This window comes from Haplochromis burtoni, unplaced genomic scaffold (genome assembly GCF_018398535.1).
Source record: "Haplochromis burtoni strain Fernald_Lab_line unplaced genomic scaffold, NCSU_Asbu1 Contig_299, whole genome shotgun sequence".
Taxonomy (NCBI): domain Eukaryota; kingdom Metazoa; phylum Chordata; class Actinopteri; order Cichliformes; family Cichlidae; genus Haplochromis; species Haplochromis burtoni.
This window is the reverse complement of record NW_024582660.1, coordinates 242,417-262,194: the sequence shown is the minus strand read 5'-3', so window position 1 is coordinate 262,194 and position 19,778 is coordinate 242,417. Positions and strand designations below refer to the sequence as shown.

The window sequence follows — 19,778 nt, the reverse complement described above, 5'->3', positions numbered from 1 at the left end:
CACACAGACACACACACACACACACACACACACACACACACACACACACACACACACACACAGGTCAAGGGGCAGTGGTGTATTGTTTCCTATCTCTGTGGCTTTCCTCCACCATCTATCTGGGTATCTTTCAAACCATCTCTCCTGTCATGGATTAATTGGATTTTTGACCCAGTTCCAGTTTGCTCTCCTCGTTCTCGTCGTGCTCCACTTGGGAACTGTCATGAGATTGTGTATAATAGTGTGTGTGTGTGTTTGTGTGTGTGTGTGTGTGTGTGTGTGCAAGGGAGAGAGAGAGACAGTGTCATCAAATGTGTGTAGAGGATTTAATGTGTCAGTAGCTACCTCATTTCCAATCTGTTAGGAACCTTTGTCTCCTTGCCACCCCCCCCCCCCTCGTCACTCTTCCCATAGGAGGACAAGAGCTGGCAAACAAAGCCGGAGTCCCTGCTGAACTCGGATACACACGCACACACACGGACACACGGACACACACAATGCAGTCGCCACCACAGCTATTGTTCTGTGGCATTTTGGGACCACACTGGAGGGCTGTTGGTGTTAAGTTCATCTGTAGTGCGCAACAGATGAAGAGACAAGGAATTACCCAGACTGTAAGGCTGAAAACACATCTCCCCTCTGTCACCAAAGTCTGGTTCGCTGTAATAAAAGTGATAAGAGAGCTGTCTTGGGTTGTCTCCAATGCTTTTTGTATAGTGATCATGCTAAAATATTCTCTGTGTTTGGAGCCCATGGACTTGCACCCAACATGCTGTGATCTCAGGGCAAAATAATTGAATTTAAAGGTATTAAAAGGTGTTTATATGTCAATAGATTGCACATTGCAGTCAACTGAATTCTGTTTTTCTAGAGTGCATTCCGGATTAAGTCAGAATTTCTGGCTGAAGATGCTGTAGTGATGTTGTTGGGAACAGAAAATAGAATAAATATTGTGCTAGTGATGCATTAAGGACTCTACTTTCATAGAGTCAGCTGGTGATAGGTGAACCTTCCTTTGAAGAGTTCCCAACATTGTTGAAGATTTAGTGAATTAACTCCCATTCGATGTGAAAATGTAATCAAACTATTTATCAAAGTGTTGTGTCGCACATCTAATATTCTGACAGTAAGTAAGTGTGACAATATCGGGACGAATAGGGATGTTTGGGCACTTCTTCATGTTTTAGAGCCCTGACTTCAGGTCAGGAGATGGGGGTTAAGGAAGAAATGGATGGGGATGAAATGAGGGATGAGAAAGCAGCAGTGAAGGAGACAGATTAAGAGGAGAAAGAGACAGACATAATGAGAAACAGATGATGAAAATATACACGTACAAATGTTAAATGTTAAAGAGCTACTTGTGAACTTTGAATTAAAACCAAATTATCAGACGTACTATAATTGTGTCCAGTCACTAGACACGGTTAGGTGGAATGCCGATGCCCATCTTGGCCACTGTCTTTATTGTGGTGAAATGGTGGTTTCCATAAACCAGCACTCCCTCCTATGTATTTTTAATGGATTAATTACGTTTATGGGCTTGTTGGGAGAAGTAAAAACACACTAATCAATGTATATTTATGAGTGCCATATTTTTTTTCTGTTAAATAACCCCCCAAAATTACTTGCGGGACTTTTAATGTAACTTTGTGTGGATATTTTTTTATCGTGTGAACTTTCATCAGAGGATTTCATTTCTGTGTTTGCTTCTAATTACAGACCTGAGGCTACTGCTGATGCAGGGTCAGGGTTTGCTTCCCCTTTTATGGACGTCAATGGCTACGATTTGTAGTCTGTTGGACGGCTCTGCTCCGACAGTTAGTGGATTTGAGGATTAAGACTTCCCCTCATAAATGTCAAATGATAAATTTAAGAACAGTATGCGTTTTCCCTCCAACTTCAGCTGAGGTGCTTATTATGCTGATTTATTACTATTGATTTAAATTTCCATCCCCGTATTTGCTGGAAACTGTACCATTAAAACTGCAGCTTCGCAGGATATGAATTAAGATCCTGTGGATTACAAATGCCTTTCAATTGTGTCTGGCAGAGCAATGACCTCTGAATGAACAACAGTGAGTGGTGTGCTCATCTGTGAGAACAAATGAACTGAAAGTGCTGGCTGCTTTTTGTTTGGCTCATTTGAATCCTGCAGCGGGTCTATTGGCTGGTTTTGTGTCTTCTTGCAGCCAACTGGGTTGAAGTGTGGGAGATTTTGAATAACTCACAGGCACACCATTGTGTGGGGTATGCTAAGCCGTTAGTCCGTTGCTTCAGTCCCAAAAGGGATTTGAAAGGGTTCCTGACAGTTAACGGTCTGCCTTTCACTGACACATTTAAAATTTAAAACACCCCGCTTTTTGTTTTTTTTTCCCAAGTCAACAGGCTTCCATGTCTTTTGGCTCGAGATTAGGGACACATGCGCTCATTGTTGTTTTTAGAGCCTCAAGTGAATGTTGGATGCCAGCATTAGTGTGCCCCCTACTGCCAGAGAGTCATTTTTTCTTTTAATGCAGTAAATAACGGGTTATTGAATTTTTGCGTATGTTCAGTGTGAATAGTGGTTTAATAGTAACTACAGTGCTGTATATTGCACAGCCTTTAAATAGCACACACCATGCATCTAATGTTAGCTCTTCAAGATCTAGAATAAAATAATGATAATAAGAATAAAAATCACTACAAACTTCTTATCTCATAAGTGTAGACTATTTTAGATACTCTTAGATATTTGCTCGATTTTGTGTTAAAATAATGTCGTTATTATTATTTGGTTATAAATTATAGTCTGTCATTCATGTAACATTTCATTTCCTACAGCTTTTTATTTCATTCTTTGGTTCTGTGTATCAATGAATGAAGAAAATTCTTGTTGAAATATTTCATTTGGGATTTTTGTGAAGTCAAAGAGTTTTTGTGTGTGAGTTTTTGTGTGTGACACACACTCACAGCTGTCAGCAGTTTCAGTCAAAAAACATTTGTATCTGTGCTTGACTTCAAAACCTTGTATTGTGCAAAACTGCTTCTTTCAATTTCCTTGGCTTTGCTGCCGCTGTCCCACATTCAGTATTTCAGCACTTTCCTGCCCACGCTAACCCTGGCTGACAGTATGTTGCTGGGGTCAGGGCTTTGTGGCTGGGCTATGGAAGGGGACAGGTGCAGAGAAAGACATGATTGGTCCTTGCAGCTTGAAGGTGATTTGGACCAGATGGTAGCCTCTCTCCTCCAGATGCACTTTACCTTGCCATATCTACTGCTGGCACACTGTAGGACTGTAACTGATAGGGTCTTATCACAGCAGCTCTGAGTGTGGAGGTGGGTAGTAGAGGTAGGTGGGCAGTGGGACTTGCAGTGGGCTTTGATCCAACCTGGCAGATAACCCCTCCATCTCCTCCTCTACACAGATGCTGTAGCTCTGCAGTGCACCAACTGATGAAAATCAGATTTCAGGCTTAAAGTTCCCTCCCACTTCTCACCGTCCCTATCAGTGAAGGGCAAATACAGCCAAGGAAATGGTTTATCTTGAGAGGATAGGTTCAGGGAACAGAAAGCCTTGTTTGTCTTTGCCAAGCATCAAGAAATGCTGAGAACTTCAGACAGATCCGGCACAGAACCCAGTTTTATCGATTGGCTTCTTCCTTCCCTTTACCTCAGGTTACTCTACCTGAGAACTCACTCTCATGTTGCATTGTGTAATGTACCTTGCACTTAGGGGATGTTGTAAGTCTCCTCTTTCCTTCTTTGATGTTTGAGAGATTTCAGCTTCTAGTCTGAGATAAAGCCTCTCATATCGTAGCCTCCTAGACCTGTGTCTATTTTCTGCACCTCTACAAACCCTATTAAACTCATCAAGAAAGTGATAATATTGCTGACTGAAGCATATGCTTTCTTTCTAAAGGATAGGCTTTTCTCACCTTTCTCACCTTAGTTGTATCCATTAGTTTTATAAAGAAAGTAATTATGTGGCATGCCAAGGCATATAAAAGAAATGCATAGGCTCAGACAGTGTGTTTTCCCCATTTTCCCCTTTAAGCCTTTTCTCTTATTTATTTTCATTTTCATTGGCAGAGAGTTAGTGTTTTAACTACGACGTTAAAATGTGTCTATTAGGGTTGGTGAATTAGGTTAAACACAATCCATATATCACATGGTTCATAAAAAGTCGTGTTAACGCTTTTCAGGAAGTTGTGAATAATGATATAACATAACAGATGGCTATAACGTGCTAGGATTTCACAAAATTGACATGTAATAAATGTTTCATAGCTTGAATACAACATACTGACATTTCTTTGACATCCAAAAGGATGAATGGACATCCAACATCCAGTGTAAAAATCAAAACAGAATCAAATACGAGCATCTGTCTGCATTTTATATATAAAGACTAGTAAAGTACAAACAACAACATTTATAATATATTATTATTATTACACATGTATCATTGGATGCCTAGCACCCACATTAATTTTTGATATTGTTAATGTTTGAATAACAGTTTCTTTTTTTTACAACTCAGTAAGGGAGCAGCTAGGCTTCATATACTTGTTATTTCCTTTAAATCCAAAAGTGGTGAGTACATTTTTTAATACAAAAAGAACAATTATACACTTGTTGTACATTTGATAATACCTTCAATATGTGTCATATTGAGGATCAAACGCAGACATGAGAAAGTCAAGGATGATTTCAAAGTGAGCTTTTATTTGCTGATACAAAAAATGCTCCAAAGGCAAAGAAAACTGAAATTTAAAATCCCAAAATCCAAAAGGAAAGGATTGGACACACATAAAAGTACAGAGATATCATGACAAAGGACAAGAAAAAGACTGTAAATGTACTGAGACCTGAATAGGAATGCCAAACAGGTGAGAAATGAAAGATAGGTGAAAGTAATCAGGAAACCAGGAAAGGACAGACAGTAAGCAAAGCTAACACAAGACACAGGAAATAACCAATAGAGACTAACACAACATGAATACTAACACTTAACAAGAAGCACCAGACAAGGAAACATAAAATAACCAAGGCACAAAGGTATAAAGACAAGATATGCTTTCTAGTGAATAGTTCAGTTTTGTGATGAGTAAAAACAGCATATATTAACATAAATTCTAAGTTCCTACAACTACACATCCAGACTGATTAAAAACAGGAGGATTTTTCCACATGAAATTGTACCCATACTGCTCCCAGTGTAAAGCAATATTGTCACCGTGTATCACATAACTTCAACAGTTTAGCTATTTAGGAGGTATTTTTTTAAAGGTTAAAGCTAGAAAGGACGTCTCTTTGCACAGAAAACACCACATATTGCATAGACCGTAACATGATTGAGTGCAGCCTTGCTTTGCAAGATGTGCACTGATGTGTCTGTGCCTATTTTTAGGTAAGTATACAGAAAACAGCTCCCCTGTGTCGAAGTGGGTATACATCGTATATCTATGTATACGCACCACTACACTGCTGCTCTCGAGTATTTCACAGGAAAAAAGGAGAAAGAAAAGGGGAACACTTTGTATTAGAATCATTGTAATCTCTTATAATCCCCCAAATAAATGTATATATGTTGCATGTTGATTGAAACCACAGTTCTTTTAGTCTCGCCATAAGATTTGTCCTATCTCACCTTTGCCTTTTGTGCTATCAAATGCATCTTCGATAGAGGTGGGGGGATTTTGATGACTGTGAGAGAAAAGACATGATTCCACATATTACATTAGCTGCAGCCTTGTCAAACTCCATGTATGGTGATGAATGTTCTCAGCGAGTATACATCATTCTTCGCCCCATGGGAGAGCTCCCTGCTGCTGAATCTGTTAGTCCACCATTTCCCTGCTCTGAGCCCTGATCCTGTAGCACAAGTGAGAGACTGAGCCTGGGAAATGACACGCTCTGCTTAGTAAATGGCCAGAGAAACCTAGAAGAAATAGGGCAGAGAGAGTGAGGAATACTGGCATGGAGAGCAGAGCAGAACAGCAGCAGCTCCCCCAAAGGCCTTCAGTATGCCGAGATGAAACAAACAGTAGATCACAGGAGTTAGATGAAGACGCTGAGGGCGGGTGGGATATATCAAGATGCAGCAGAGGGGTGGAGAGCTGGTAGTTGTATATGAGAAAGGATACTCAGCCCACACGTTGTTGCTGGGCGGCTGCTAATGCACTATTGATTTCTGCCACTGAGAAGATTCCCCTGCATCGCAAGTCCACTTCCATTAACTCATGTCATTGTCAGATGTCCTGAACTCTGGCTGACTTAGGACCAATGTTTAGGGTTGAGTTTAGGATCAGGATTTATTCTTGGCGGAAGCAATAAATCCACGCTCCCAATGACTGCAAGAAGTCCATCTCTTATAACTAAGCACCTCTTCTAGGGAGAGTACACGGACATGTGGGTGGCCCATGAGCTTTTATGTTTGAGAAGTTGGAACCAGCTTGAATTTTTTTTGAGTGGTCATTGGCGTCAGGCTTCCTTGATCTGCTGCTGAAACAATGCTGTTATTACATTTTCTGAATAGTAGTTGAGCCATGCAAGGATGAAATAAACAAAATCTTGATTGCAGCTTTTCATATTTAAATTTTGAAAACACGTTTTCTTTTGAGGCTGCAGATATAATTGCCTCAAAAACAGTGCCTGCAAAATGATGAATGCTTTGTTCTTTCTTTACTTGATGCCACTGCTGAATTCCATGCTAAATTTCCTCCAACAGAGGTTATTCAGTGTCATTTTTTAAATTCCATATCACTAACCTCATCCCACGCTGTTGGAACATCTTTATAAGCTATTCTACACTCATGCTTTGTATTGACATTAATAAGGGCTGCTCATATAGTACTGGAGCCATATGTCATGCATGTATTGAAAAGAACTGTGGACTAGAACAGCAGAATTCCTACATTTAATGAATTACATGTTGCATGGGCCACTGAACGAAATACATTGGTGCAGGATAGTCAGAAAACCTTCAGAAGACCTTGTTTGCTGATAGAAGTATCCTCCTAAGAAGTACTCTGGGATGAAAATGGTTCTTGAGCTGCTGTGGAGCTTTAATTGTAGCAAAAGCTGAGTGGCGTCACCATATCAATCATCCATAATATACTGGTTTTGTTAAGGCTGTTTGCACAAAGAAAATATCAGGGGAATCCTGCAGATGCATTCTCACTACTATCCAAAACTCTGCCTTGTTAAGACACTCAAAATAAATTTCCTGTGTTTAGAAACTATTTTGTGCAACCTTTTTGCATTTACAGTTTTGAGGAAAAACTAGAAATATGTGTACAAAACAAAACAAAACAAAACGTGATTTTTTTTTGTAGTTTATTGCATTTTTTTCAATTTGTGGAGTTACTATGGACTTAATGAATACATATTATTAACACTTGGGATATAGCAGTTGTATTGATGTATAGCAACTTGAAATGCTCCAAAAAATGTAAAAATGTAAACTGTAAGGTCTGGCGGACTTGGTGGTCTTAAAAGGTTTATTGAACAAAGTGTGCACCCCGGCTCAATTTCATGAAAAGTGTTTTTCCTAAATCTCTACCACAAAGATCCTAAATAGTACATCGATACATGTTTTAATAACAAAATGACACTAGTATGAAATAGGTGTCTCATAGTGGAGCACCTATAGAGACTATCAGAGGATCCGTAGCTTTCCTAAGCATTACGGGGCTTTGTGGGTGTTTTTTTTTTGTTTATTTGTTTGTCTGCTTAGCTTTCTGACTCCCAATTTCACTGTTCTGCTTCACTCTTTCCACTCATAGCGCCATTTTCTGCCACAGCAGGCATCTGTTTTCTAACAAAAAAATCTCTCATATCCCTCTATGCACTACCTGCTGAGCAGCAAAATGGTAGATAGACACACTTAGCGATTAGTCAGTTTTAGCAGCTGAAAAGGCCAGATATTATTTTAGAGGCACTAAAAAAAGTAAAATTAGCTGACTTAATTATTTATTAATCAACTGCATTGGAGAAGCAACCGAACACTAATGAATTTGACTTGTGCATCTTTTTAATCTGCTAGTAGATCAGGTGATGCAGCTACATGTGATGCGATGCAGCATTTGCATAGTCTAATGAAAGCACGCATTGTTGGCACATTTCACTCAGTATGTGGTGCTAATCAGCGCATCTTGGAAGTGTCAGCGTAGAAACACAGTAATGACTCTGTTGTTGTCAGCGGTCTCCAGGTTGTCTGCCTGGCTCTCGACTCTCACCTGTAGAATTCATTAGCTGGAGCCGTCAGCTGCACTCAGAGTTGTATTGTTTGCAGGGCGTTTAGGCTCTGCCAGTGTCGCATTCATGACCAGCTGCTGTTGGTTTGCAGATTTCCCATTTGTACGCAGCAAGCACTGTGTGACTTTGTAAGTGGTAAAATCTGCATTGTCTTTTGGCTCCAGTAAACAAGCCCCAGCTCCTCTGTCCCCGCCAGCCGAGCAGTTCACACACCACCTCCAGAGATACAAAGAGCAGCAAACAGCGAGACCAATCTGCGCCCTCCTAATCATCTACACTGGCCGCACTTCACTCCTCTTGGGTGTGCAATATCATCTGTGGTCAGAGTAGCTCCAAGTTGCAATATCAGAAAAAAAAAGAATAAAAGGCAGAAAGCAAATGGAGATCTGAAAGACCAAATTCAGAGTCCAAATTGAAAATCTTGAATGACCTTCTGCAGGTGTCCTGGAGGAGGGAGGGTTAATGAAGATCCTCCTCGGGCTTGCTCTCATCAATCACACAGTCAAAATGACGAGAAAGCAGGCTATAAACCAGCATTCACAGCGAGTCTACGTGGAGGCACAAGGAGGCAGAAAATGTTAGATAACAATTTGATTAAAATGCATCAGGTTTTGCTTGGCCTTTTTCAAGAAATGATGGTGTTGTCATTGTGTGGAATAGGCCTGCCTGAGTTGTACAAAGAGTTATTGATGGCAGCAGAGGGATGCTAACCAAAAATGACAGAGACAAACATAAAGATAAAAGCACCCCGCTATCGCTCCTTCTTTTCTTGCCGTACTCTCTCGCTCGTCCCTTCCACTTTCAGCTCCTCTCGTGTTTTTCTTGGTGTAAGTGTGATAAAAGCGGCCAGACCTATGACTCAGGTTTCCACCCCACATTCTGATATGAATTCAGGGAACCGAGGCCGTCCCCTAATCTCTTAATGCATGTTCCCTTGCCCTTGGCAGGGTCAGGGGAGAAATAGATGGAGCCTTATCAGCTTCTATGGATTTATGGAGAATTTCTCTGCATTGGGTGTTTTTTTGTTGTTGTTGTTTTTTTTTACAGAAGCTTGTCTGTGCTTATACACTGTGTCTCTATTGATGTCTGTGTCCTCAAGGATGTTGAGTAAGGTTATCTGAGATTTTAATATCTTCATGAGTTTTATCAAATTTCTAATTACTGCATCAATCATGCTGACCTACTCCATCAACCTAAATTGAAAAGAGGTGCGATGAATGCTTTTGAGAAATTTGTGCTAGTGTACTAACCTTCAGGAGCTTGCTTCCTTTACTGCTGATATTTTATTAGGTCTTTAAATACGTTACTTATTAGATTGCTATTTATAAATTGAAGCTGCACTGTGGTACTAAAGTTAACCTTTGACCTTCTGGACAGTGAACTGTGCTTGTCCTGCTGGACCGCAGTGCAGCGTTTAATGCTATTTTATTACACTGATTAGAGCTTGCTGTAGATGTTAAAGGTACTGCGCTGCAGTGGTTTGAATCACATCTATCTAAAAGACTCCAATTTGGTCATGTAAATGTAGAGTCCTCCACACACTAATGTTAATTATGGACTTCCACAGGGTTACATGCTAGGACCACTTCTGTTTACAATATACATGCTTTCCTTAGGCCAGGGGTCGGCAACCTGCGGCTCTTTAGTCCTTATAGTGCGGCTCGTGTGGTTTGAGAAAATATTTAGTATTTAGCTGAAGAGTCTTTTATTTTTGTTAGTTCTTTTTTAACTTGTAGTTCTACATTGGAAGATTATTGTGATATTGAAATATAAAAATAAAATTATATGTTATTATTTTTTCATCGCTCAAAATAAGCGTCACACTCGCGGAAGCTGGTGTACCCGCCGAAACGCCGTGCATTTAGACTTTCAACCCCAGGTAGGCCAATTATGGATCTTCGGGTCCACATTATGTCAGCAGCTGTTCTCCACCATGAACTATGTTAAAGACAAACACTGCTCACGCCCTGTGTAAAGTTGAAAGTGACTTCGTACAGCCCCGATTTTCAGATGCTGTGCGCAGAGGTTCAGGAGCAGAAGTTCCATTGTAAACATACCACGGCAGACCCGACGATGTTTGCATCTCTTTTCAGCATCTCTTTATTGACCACTTTTCACACACGGTTGCTGTACGCATACAGCCGGCTGTAGCTTTTCAGCTCACAGCCCGACACACACCAACACAACAGCAGAGAGAGAGCACAGACGTTAAGGCGGCGAGGCGTGATTGCCCTGCAGCGGTGCTGCAGACCACGCCCCGCCGCACACATTAACCAGGTAAAATACATATTTAAGCACAATTTTGCAAATATCTATTCTTAATTTTTTAGCAGCATAGAGCTTTTTTCCAATTATTTTTTAAAAGTCAGTTCAAGGCTCCAAAAGCCCAAAGGCGATATAAGGGTGGCGGCTCACAACAGTTGTTGTTTGCTACATGGATCATTTTAGTTCAGCTGGGTGTCTTTCCTTTTGTTATGTTTCTTTAAGAGTTCAAAATGTGTTAATTACATAAATGAAATGTGATTTTCTCTGTAGCACTTCATGAATTTCATAAGCAACACACCTTAGTTATTCACAAAAAGCATAAAGTTAAAAAAAACAATACATACAGTGTTATCTTCATTTTAGATGTCAAAAAGTATTTGCGGCTCCCAGTGTTTTCTTTTGCGGGGAAACCGGGTCCAAGTGGCTCTTTGGGTCTTAAAGGTTGCAGACCCCTGCCTTAGGCAGTATCATAAGAAGGCAGAGCATAGATTTGAACTACTATGCAAATGACAAATGCAAATGACTTCTATTCAAGAAGACATATAACGACTTAAAGACCTGGATGGCCTCAAATTTTCTGCTTCTAAATTCAGATTTACGCTGAGTGTTTCTTCTTCAGTCACCTTTTTTCCCCTCACTATGTGTTGATACACCATTCTACTTTGGATTATTATTTACTATTACTCTCTGGCTGTCTTCCATGTTTTTGTCCTGTTTTCCTCCACTCACTCTAACCGGTCGTGGGCGATGGCCGCCCCTCCCTGAGTCTGGTTCTACTGGAGGTTTCTTCCTCTTAAAAGGGAGTTTTTTCTTCGCACTGTCACCAAAGCGCTTGCTTAACGGGTGGTCATATGATTTTTGGGGTTTTCTCTGTTTTCTTTATATTATTGTAGGGTCTTTACCTTACACTAAAAGTGCCTTGAGGCCACTTGGGTTTTGATTTTATTGCTATATAAATAAAGTGAATTGAACTGAACTGAATTTAAAATCTCTTTGGAACTCATATTGAGAGCACACTGAACAGCTATGAAATGCAAATTCAGTGCTTGACATAAACAGCAGATACACTATATTACCAAAAGTAATTGTTTGTCTGCTTTCAGACACCTATGAACTTGAGTGACATCAGATTCTAAAGTGTTTAATAATTTTAATATATGTGAGTTCAGTCTTTGCAGCTACAACAGCTTACACTTCTCTGGGAAGGCTCACGACTGGACTTGTTGCACTGGTAGCATCCTGTCACAGTATCACGATGGAATTCACCGGCTCCTGGGTGACTTTTTCTTTCACAAATGTTTGTAGAAGTAGTCTGCATGCCTAGACTTAAACCTGTGTCCGTGGAGGTGATTGAAACACCTGAATTTAACCATTTAGATGGGTGAGTGAATACCTTTTGCAATATAGTGTATTTTATCTGCTTAATTTGTCATGAAATAACAAGGCAACCGGTTTTACTGAACCGTGAAACTATTTCTCAGATAACTGTCCAAATATAGTCTCTGAAAGTGTTGGAATGTGTATAGATTTGGTCATAATTCTCTAACAATGAATGCAATGCCTTTGTTAACCCACTCAAATCAAATTCTTCACTTAAATCATACCTTTATTGTTTGATTTAAAATGCACTGTGGTGGAGCACAAAGGCAAAATTTAAAAAATATATATATTTCTTTGTCCAAAAACTAAGACCTAACCTAGTTTGTTCAGGTTGAAGGACTTATTGTGTCCTTCACTCTTTTAACCACCAGATGGCTTCAGTACAATCAAATAGAGGCTGGAGCTTCAGTAACAAAGGAGACAAGTTGCTTAAAGATATTTCCGTAAAATGAGAGACAGAGCGTTACTTGTAGCTGCTTCCTATGTAATTTCCGAGCGCCCACACTTCCCAGTGCAATCCCGTCATAAGGACAGTTGGAGACTTGCCCTCCAACAATGACAGGCTCCAGCTCTCATAGCTGAAGAAAAAGCAATTTAGCCAAAGAGCCCCGCCTGGAGAACTCGCACATCAAAGCAGCAGCAGCGGCGGGGGCTTAGCCAGAGCCTGCCCGGCCTTCGCCTGCAAGCAGGTGAAGCAGAGAAAAATTTCAGTGTCGTCCAAGAATACCATGAGTTCTCAAAGGAGAGCAGCTGCTTGTTATCACAGGATATTTCTGGCAGTTTGACGTCTTATCCGTGCTCTGGGGGCAGAGAAGAGGAGCCGAGGGAGGGAATGTACATTGGTCGACAATGCTTTGTGACATGCATGTTAAATCTCAAAGATATCCAGGTTGTCCGTGCATCTGTCTCACCCTTTGACCTGTTTCATTTTTATATTTCTCAAAAGAAAGCAGCTGATAAATGGAATTAAAAGCCCCTGACTGAGCAGGCTGAGCACACTCAAGGCTACGCATTATATCAGACTCCTGGTAATATGATTTTGAATTCCAAATGATGCCACTGTATCATGGGTGAGACATGGAAAATTACTTGATAACACAAACTACACTTAGTGTAATTGAGTTCATTTCACATTTGCCTTTGCCTAAATAAATAACTGCACTCAGTCGAAGATTTCTTCATTCAGAGCGCATTAAAGTGTAAATAGATTGTCTCTACTTTATCAGCACACTGCATTCTAAAGTCTGAAAGAATACCTACTGCATTCTGGAAAATGTCTCCTTTTTTAATGGAATGGAGTCCGTTCATGACGTGCCAATGATGTGATTTTGTTTTGTTTTTTTTACCTTAAAACAGATGGTGAATGTTATCTGAATATATGAACCACCTTGTCGTTTGTTCTTTTTTTAATACTGCATGTATTTGGGGAAATTAAAATATAGATCTGGCTTAAAACATAAAAGAATAAGAATGTAAGCTGGCAAAAGAAAGTAGAAGGACTGCTGGGAAAGTTAAAAGAAGAAGCCACTTTTCTCAAGGGAAGGTCAGTGTGACTAGGCCCCAGGTCTGCTTCTGATGCTGTAAACTATGTGTGTTTCAGCGAGGAGTGTGTGTGCTGATATGTGTCCTACACGTCAGCGTGCAAATATTACAGCCATCTCTCCGGTTTAAGCATTCCCTCGGTTGCCATTATGGCCTAATAACTATGTCAGTATGATTAATGGCAGGAGGCAGGCCTCTGATTGCACTCTCCCTAAACTACAGTACCTAAGCAACTACACTACCCATGTGCTTGTCTTCCCTGACCATGTCAAGTAGCATCACCCGCCACAAGGTGCCATATGTGAAGGTTATCCGTTCAATTAGCATGCTTTCACCCTCCTGTGGGCGACATCAAAGAGTCCATCTGATGTTGATGATGACTGAAAGATTAGAAATGAAAGAGGAAACTATTTGATCTTTAAAGCCACTTTTAGCACTGCAAGGTAACAATTCTTACTTTCTGCATTATCTGAATGTGTCTTTTTTCGCTTTGTCTTCCTATCTTTTCAACATTTCTTTAATAAAACATCATTTTGAAAGTCAATGTAGTCATTAATGGTTTAAAAAACTTATAATTAGTGATAATATCTAACACACACACACACCACACACACACACCCACACACACACACACACACATATATATATATATATATATATATATATATATATAATATATAATTTTTTTTTTTTTTTTTTTTTTTCTGCAAATCCAAGAAAGGGTCTCCAGTATGAAGAGTTGGACAGCACCAGGCCCTGACATGGTTCACGCCTACTGGCTGAAGAAGCTGACTGCACTCCACGAGCGTCTGGCAGCACAAATGAACCAGCTGCTAGTTGACGAGAGGAGGAGATTGAAGCCACTGACATCAAGACAAGAAAGCTCCTTACCATGCATGCAAGTCCAGCACCCTGAGGCTGTACGCTAAGCGGAAGGAAGGGGCCGGGGACTGGTGAGTGTCAGCACCACAGTCCAGGATGAGACAAGAACATCCACGAATACATCACGAAGATGGCCCCAACTGACAGCTGCTCAGTGAATACCTCAGGCAGCAGAAACCCAAGAAAGAGGAGGGAGACGAGGAACCATCATGGAAGGACAGGCCCCTGCACGGTATGTACCACCGGCAGATAGAGGAGGTGGCTGATATCCAGAAATCCTACCAGTGGCTGGACAAAGCTGGACTGAAAGACAGCACAGAGGCACTAATCATGGCAGCACAAGAACAAGCTCTGAGCACAAGATCCATAGAGGCTGGGGTCTATCACACCAGGCAAGACCCCAGGTGCAGGCTGTGTAAAGATGCCCCAGAGACAATCCAGCACATAACAGCAGGGTGCAAGATGCTAGCAGGCAAGGCATACATGGAACGCCATAACCAAGTGGCCGGCATAGTGTACAGGAACATCTGTGCCGAGTATAACCTGGAAGTCCCGAGGTCAAAATGGGAGATGCCCCCAAGGGTGGTGGAGAATGACCGAGCTAAGATCCTGTGGGACTTCCAGATACAGACGGACAAAATGGTGGTGGCTAACCAACCGGACATAGTGGTGGTAGACAAACAGAAGAAGACGGCCGTAGTGATCGATGTAGCGGTTCCGAATGACAGCAATATCAGGAAGAAGGAACACGAGAAGCTGGAGAAATACCAAGGGCTCAGAGAAGAGCTCGAGAGGATGTGGAGGGTGAAGGTAACGTGGTCCCCGTGGTAATCGGAGCACTAGGTGCGGTGACTCCCAAGCTAGGCGAGTGGCTCCAGCAGATCCCGGGAATAACATCGGAGATCTCTGTCCAGAAGAGCGCAGTCCTGGGAACAGCTAAGATACTGCGCAGACCCTCAAGCTCCCAGGCCTCTGGTAGAGGACCCGAGCTTGAAGGATAAACCGCCCGCAGGGGCGTGCTGGGTTGTTTATATATATATATATATATATATATATATATATATATATATTTCATATATATATATATATATAATATACATAAGAACATACTATATATTATATATATATATATTCACTGGAAATGTTTAAGAATATATATAATATTATATATTTATATATATATATATGTAATATGTACTTTTCTTTGAAGATCACTCCAGTTTCCTCATCTAAACCAGCATGTTTAAGAATGCCCTCACAGCTTTTCACGGGACTCTAGGGGCTATTCTAAAAGTTTTTTTAAAGAATGTCTGATTTGAATATTTTCAAGATCTTGACAGAAACATCGCAACCTGCTGATAGCTCTTTTCTGCTCTTTTCTATCATTTTTCCCCACTGATTGCCACACCTCATCTCCTAAGCAAGACCTTCCCAAAGTGTGGGGCCTGCCCCCTAGGGGGGGCGCAGAGCCATTGCAGGAGGGCGCGGTATGAAAAGGGAAAAAAAACAAAAAACAAAAACAATGCTTGGACACTGCCAGCACGGGGCGCCTACACAAACGCAAAGCAGGAGATGAAGCATCGCTGAATATGTTTCCAAACCAACTTCATTCTAAGCCAAAGACTAGAAAATATGGTGAAGCATATCTGCCCTTTGGCTTCACCTGCACAAGTGCCGAGGTAGGTCTCCCCTACAGAATTGGTCTTCCCTGCGTCAGGAGCACGTGCTGGGCTCTTCATATCACAGACAAACAGTATCCCACATTCTTGATTTTTAGTTCACAAACACTCCTTGTAATGACTACTCCTGACATTTTGGAGATGTTAGCTCTTTATACAGTAAAGTTACAGTGGGATACAAATAACATCAGGCTGATCCTGCCACAATTTGTTCCCCCTGTCTAAATCACGGACAAACAGTATCCCACAGCTGTTTATGTTTTTAAACCCATTTTGCACAGAGAGACATTTTTTGAAAAATGTATTGATAGCAATGTTGAATATTACACAGGAAAAAAACAACTACACGTAAAATAATCACACCGTGACGCCTCTGCCTTTCTAAATAGAGGGACAGTAACTGCGTGTTTATATGTAAGCCTGTAAATACTACAGATAGAGACAAAATACTGGTAATCTGACTATCTGCCATTCTGCAATTCATCTAATGTAAACAATAACTTGGCGCACAGCGTGACGTGAAAAAAGGCACATACCTTTGACGTTGGCGCGAACATTTTTCTTGTAAAACAAAGGGGGGCCTAGCAAAAAAAGCTTGGGAACCACTGTCCTAAGCTGTACATTTCCATTTAGATTATTTGATCCCCTGCTGAATTCATAAGTCTGCTCACTTTCAAAAAACAAACATAAAAATGTAATTTTAGGTTAGTTTCATTTTAATGGAAATTGAAAAAAATATCAACCAAAGATCTGGAAAAACAAGTTAGATAAAAGTTGATTGGCACGCCAGTGAGCGGAATAAGTATTTTACATGTGTAAAGTACAGCTGTCCACAGAATCAATGTCTTCCAGCATCTCCACCGCCATTGGCAAGACCAAAGAGCTGTCAAATGATGTCAGGGACAAGATGATAGATCGGTGTAAAGCTGAAAAGGATTACAAAGCCATTCTTGATCTGGAGCATGAAAGGAAAGAAAGAAAGGTGGTGGATGAGCCTGAAACTACATGAGAAAAGCTTGTTAATGATCTGAAGGCAGTTGGGAGGACAGTCACTAAGAACACCACTGGTAACACGCTACGCCATAATGGTTTTAAATCTTGCAAGGTCCCTCTGCTTAAGAAGGCACATGTAGAGGCCCATCTTACGTTTTTCCCTCTAAATGATTCTGAGGAGGATTGGTAGAACGTTCTGGGGTCAGATTTAAAATTAAGCTATCTTGCATCAACTGGGCCCGCCATGTTTGGTAAAAGAGAAATGCAGAGTATGACCCAATGAACACAATCAAGTATGAAACATTATGCTTTGGGGTTGCTTTTCTACTAGAGGAACAAATTAACCGCCACAAAAAATAGAGATTGTTCTTTGTACGTCAGCAAACTTCGAAACAGAGGATCAAATAATTATATTTCCCACTGTACTGTACAGCTGTCATTCTTTTCTTCAGATTCTAGGTTTCTCTGTATCTCCAACGATTTTCCACCAGTGAAAGAGCTTGTTGTTTTTCAGACTGCCTCGAAGAGATTCTGGCAAACCGTCAGACGTCTCAGGAGGGGAAAGCGGTGCTCTACCTGCACTGTGTATAGTGCTGGCGGAGCGCTGCTGACGTCGACTGAGAAAATTGTCAGGCGGTGGAAGGAATACTTCGAGGACCTCCTTAATCCCACTGACACGTCTTCCGAGGAGGAAGCAGAGTCTGGGGATGAGGGGAATGACCCGCCAATTTCCGGGGGCGAGGTCACTGAGGCAGTTAAACAACTCCTTGGTGGCAGAGCCCCTGGTGTTGATGAGGTCCGCCCCGAGTTCCTGAAGGCTCTGGACGTTGTAGGGCTGTCCTGGTTGACACGCCTCTGCAATGTTGCGTGGAGATCAGGGGCAGTACCTGTGGACTGGCAGACCGGGGTGGTGGTCCCCATCTTTAAGAAAGGGGACCGGAGGGTGTGTTCCAACTACAGGGGGATCACACTCCTCAGCCTCCCTGGGAAAGTCTATGCCAGGGTGCTGGAAAGGAGAGTTCGTCCGTTAGTCGAACCTCGGATACAGGAGGAACAATGCGGTTTTCGTCCTGGTCGCGGAACACTGGACCAGCTCTTTATCCTCTCCAGGATACTTGAGGGTGCATGGGAGTTTGCCCAACCAGTCTACATGTGTTTTGTGGACTTGGAGAAGGCATTCGACCGTGTCCCTCGGGGTGTCCTGTGGGAGGTGTTGCGGGATATGGGGTGTCTGGCCCATTGCTACGGGCCATTCGATCCCTATACAACCGTTGCAAGAGCTTGGTTCGCATTGCCGGCAATAAGTCGGACTCGTTCCCGGTGGGTGATGGGCTCCGCCAGGGCTGCCCTTTGTCTCCGGTTCTGTTCATAATTTTTATGGACAGGATTTCTAGGCGCAGCCAAGTGGCGGAGGGCTTTCGCTTTGGTGGCCTCAGAATCTCATCTCTGATTTTTGCGGATGATGTGGTTCTGTTGGCTTCATCGGGTGAGGGCCTCCAGCTCGCACTGGAACGGTTCGCAGCCGAGTGTGAAGCAGCGGGAATGAGGATCAGCACCTCCAAATCTGAGGCCATGGTTCTCAGCCGGAAAAGGGTGGAGTGCCCACTCCGGGTCGGGGATGAGTTCCTGCCCCAAGTGGAGGAGTTCAAGTATCTCGGGGTCTTGTTCGCGAGTGATGGGAGAAGGGAGCCGGAGATCGACAGACGGATTGGGGCTGCAGCTGCAGTAATGCGGACGCTGCACCGGTCCGTCGTGGTGAAGAGGGAGCTGAGTGTAAAAGCGAAGCTCTCAATTTACCGGTCGATCTACGTCCCTACCCTCACCTATGGCCACGAGCTGTGGGTAGTGACCGAAAGAACGAGATCGCGGATACAAGCGGCAGAAATGAGCTTCCTCCGAAGGGTGGCTGGCCTCTCCCTTAGAGATAGGGTGAGAAGTTCGGCCATCCGGGAGGGGCTCAGAGTAGAGCAGCTGCTGCTCCACATCGAAAGGAGCCAGTGAGGTGGTTCGGGCATCTGACAAGGATGCCCCCTGGGCGCCTCCTGGGTGAGGTGTTCCAGGCATGTCCCACCGGGAGGAGGCCCCGGGGCAGACCCAGGACACGCTGGAGAGATTATATCTCTCGGCTGGCCTGGGAACGCCTTGGTATTCCCCCGGACAAGCTGGAGGAGGTGGCTGGGGAGAGGGAGGTCTGGGCCTCTTTGCTTAGGCTGCTGCCCCCGCGACCCGACCCCGGACAAAGCGGATGACGATGGATGGATGGATGGATCTAAAAGCAACATTGCAAACTGCTTATGACTAATTTTTTGTGTAATTTGAACATTTATTGAGCCCAAATTCCACTGCCTATCCATCTTATAATCAGCTCTTACAGGATGAACAGCTTTAGGGTCTTAAACCACCGCTGCAGCTCAAACATGAAATGGGTTTTACGCATACAAAGAGTGACCAAATATTTCAAAACTTCAATGTATCGATTTTAAATTCCATGGTTACCTGTTTACAGAACTTGTTTATAAAACCACTCATGCCACATAAGCTAGACCTTCCTGTATCTATATACTCCATATCCACACTCATCCCTAAATGTTATTTTAATTACTTTCTTTCAATGGAAATTTCAAACTCAAAGCTATTTGTCCTCCATATAATATTTCATCATCATTCATTCTAAAGTGAGTTTTTGACTGTTTTTGTTTTGATATATAGGGTTGGGCTTGTTAAAAAATGTTGGCCGTAGAAGTATTAAGATGTCATGTTGAAATGTTGCTGTTTTTGAATACTGAATAGGCATCTGCT

General features: G+C 42.1%; 1 protein-coding gene across 7 annotated transcripts in view; it reads left to right on the top strand.

The window, feature by feature from the left end:
• The window catches only part of LOC102308225 (receptor-type tyrosine-protein phosphatase U), a 259,704-nt gene that overhangs the window by 118,236 nt on the left and 121,690 nt on the right, over positions 1-19,778 (top strand). The window lies entirely within an intron of this gene.